Source organism: Siphateles boraxobius, unplaced genomic scaffold (assembly GCF_051911475.1).
Source record: "Siphateles boraxobius isolate OS27281-9 unplaced genomic scaffold, OSU_SipBor_1 46, whole genome shotgun sequence".
Classification (NCBI taxonomy): Eukaryota; Metazoa; Chordata; class Actinopteri; order Cypriniformes; family Leuciscidae; genus Siphateles; species Siphateles boraxobius.
This window is the reverse complement of record NW_027509097.1, coordinates 20,755,298-20,758,276: the sequence shown is the minus strand read 5'-3', so window position 1 is coordinate 20,758,276 and position 2,979 is coordinate 20,755,298. Positions and strand designations below refer to the sequence as shown.

At 36.8% G+C, this 2,979-nt stretch overlaps 1 long non-coding RNA gene across 1 annotated transcript; it reads right to left on the bottom strand.

Annotated features, from left to right (window-relative positions):
• Nucleotides 1–472: 472 nt before the first annotated feature.
• On the bottom strand, nucleotides 473–2,154 carry LOC143710311 (uncharacterized). Its single transcript, XR_013194525.1, has 3 exons — nucleotides 1,954–2,154; nucleotides 1,499–1,529; nucleotides 473–862 (listed from the first exon to the last, which is right to left on the bottom strand). It is a non-coding gene; the product is annotated as an uncharacterized LOC143710311 (long non-coding RNA).
• Between the last annotated feature and the right edge of the window lie 825 nt (nucleotides 2,155–2,979).

Here is a 2,979-nt window from a genome sequence, read left to right as displayed (position 1 = left end):
ATATGTCAAATTCTAGCTACATATCACATATTTGAGCTTAATGTTGTACATTTTTTTTTACTTCAAGTGGAAATCCAAAAATTGCCCAAGGGGCATTGTACACATGTGTTGAAAGAAACATATTGAATTATTTTAAAGTGATGCCCTACAAATGAGATTGCTATTATCAAAGTCCCTTTAGATCTTTAAGATACCTGTGAAAGTTACCTTACTGAAGCTGCTGAAGTTCATTTTCTTTCATCATGATGACACTATAATAAAAATGTTTAAATACTTTTCCTTTTGGTGTTGCTTTAAGCTCTATAATACTACTTTATGCCAAAGTTATGTGATTTTGTTTTAAGCTTTGTATTCTGTATCCATTTAAAATTTAAATACACAAAAATAAAGTAAATACATTTCAAAGGTGTCTGGAGTGTGTGGGTATTTCTCTACAGTGTGGCACTCATTTAGCTACTGTAAATCCCTGGGAATTAAGTGTTTTGTAATAAAACTTGCTAAAACAGCACTACACAGTGAACTTACTAACAAAAAATGAAGAGAGAGTGTGTATCATTTAATTTCTTTATTACTATTATTTTTTTGCAATTATTGCTAATAGCTGAAGGAATCTTTCCTCTCTCTCTTTTGTCTCCCTATCTCTCTCTCTCACTTCTCGGTCTCTTCTTTCTTCTCTTTCTCTGGCCTCCTGTTCTAGCCTCTTCTCATGCTCTCGTCGCTCTCTTTCTTTTCTTTCCTCCTTTTCCTCCATCTCTCTCCATCGATTCTCTCCTCCCTTTCAATGGCATCTTGTTCCCTTTCAGCTTCCCTCTCCTCCATCTCTCGGATCAGCTCCTCAACTTCTTTTCTTTTCCTCCCTACTCTTACACGCTCTGACCTCACTGAGGATGGAGAGGTAACAGCAACATCTGGACCAGATGAGGCAATAAGGGTGGGTGGTGTGATGGAGGGTCTGCCCCCTATTGCCTCATCCATGGCAGAATACCATTTCCAGGATGCTGCTGTTACCTCCCCATCCTCAGTGCTCACCCAAGTCTGTGGACATTTCAGATCCTACACATATTTGAAAACAGAATAAAGACAGTCAATTATATTGTAAAACATATCCTTCGTTAAATTATTGCATTACAGGGCCAAACATGAGCATGATTCAATCATGACAGAATTCTCATTTTGGGGTGAACTATAATAATAAAAAAATCTTACTTTATATTTCTGTTTGAGGTTTTCCCATTTTTTTTTTATCTGTGCAGCAGACATTTTGCGCTCTAGCCTCTGCTCTGTGATAAAAACTCTGCAATAAATGCACAGAAATCAAGCATATAAGGAATGCAGTAAGAGCTCGAGTAGAAATGTTTACATCTACAACTAACTTACCATTGAATCTACAGCACTTGAAAAAAAATTACATATTACATTTGTCTTGTATACTTACTCAAAACCTTTTATTGCAGCATTTCGCTTTCCAGTGAAGAGGGCTTCATTAGCCACTCTCCACTCAATCAGAACACGCGTGTGTTCATCAGCCCCTGCAACATCAACACAGGATTTAACATTAGTGATGAACCATGGTCAATCTATTAATGTTACATGGACAAGCTGAGGTACACTTGTTAACAGTAACTTAGCTTGCTATGTACAGTTAGCCAACAAATATTTCATAATAACAACACAGGTAAAGGAGAAATAAGATCGTTGTAAAATAAAAAATAAAAGTTTTGAACGTCTTTGTTGAAAGAAAACAGAGTTAACGTTAGCTAGCTGACAGGCATTAGCTCGTTCTGTTCGGTAATAATAATAATGATAAAATTGTCATTTTGCAGCCAATTCGGAAAATTGTACCAGCGATTTTCATTATTTAAACGTTTAACAAGTCAATAGTTTACTTAGATGATGTTAAACAAACACAATTTAACCACAAAGAAACAAAAAGTGTTTATAGTAAGTACTTACACTTGAAAACAGCCGCGTCTCCGTTTTCCGCCATTTTTCAAATATAACGACAACAACTCCGCTCCCGTGGCATCATGGGATAGTAAAGTGTCCATCGTATGCGCACTTCAGAATCTCGGCGGAAGTAGTAGGTCATCCGGGTACTTTTCGCCTACTGTTTTTCGAATTCTATGATTTCGGACATACTACTCTGCTCGCGTACTGTTTTTTGCATACTAGGGAAGTACGCGATTTCGGACGCAGCCATACACTTATAAACTCATGAATTCAAACACCCTAGCAACCATCCTAAATAGCGTAGAACACCCTAGCAACACCATAGCAACATCCCAGAACACCCTAGCAACCACCCAAAATACCTTAAAACACCCCAGTAACACCATAACAACCACCCAAAATACCCTAGAACACCCTAGCAACTGCCTAGCAACCACCCAGAACACCCTAACAACCACCCAAAATACCTTAAATCACCCTAGCAACCACCCACAATACCCTAGAACACCCTAGCAACACCCTAGCAACCACCAGAACACCCTAGCAACTGCCTAGCAACCACCCAGAAAACCCTAGCAACTACCCAAAATACCTTAATACACCCTAGCAACACCATAGCAACCACCCAAAATACCCTAAAACACCCTAGTAACACCATAGCAACCACCCAGAACACCCTAGCAACCACCCAAAATACCTTAAAACACCCTAGCAACACCATAGCAACCACCCAGAACACCCTAGCAACTAATACAAACTTCAAACTACTTTAAAATTCAAACTAAATTTAAACTTTAAACTAATTTAAACTATAAACTAATTTAAACTTCAAACTACTTCAAACTTCAAACTACTTTAAACTTCTAACTACTTTTAACTTTAAACTAATTTAAACATTTAAACTTTAAACTAATTTAAACTATAAACTAATTTAAACTATAAACTAATTTCAACTTCAAACTACTTTAAAATTCAAACTAATTTAAACTTTAAACTAATTTAAACTTCTTTAAACTTTCTGGTCCAAAC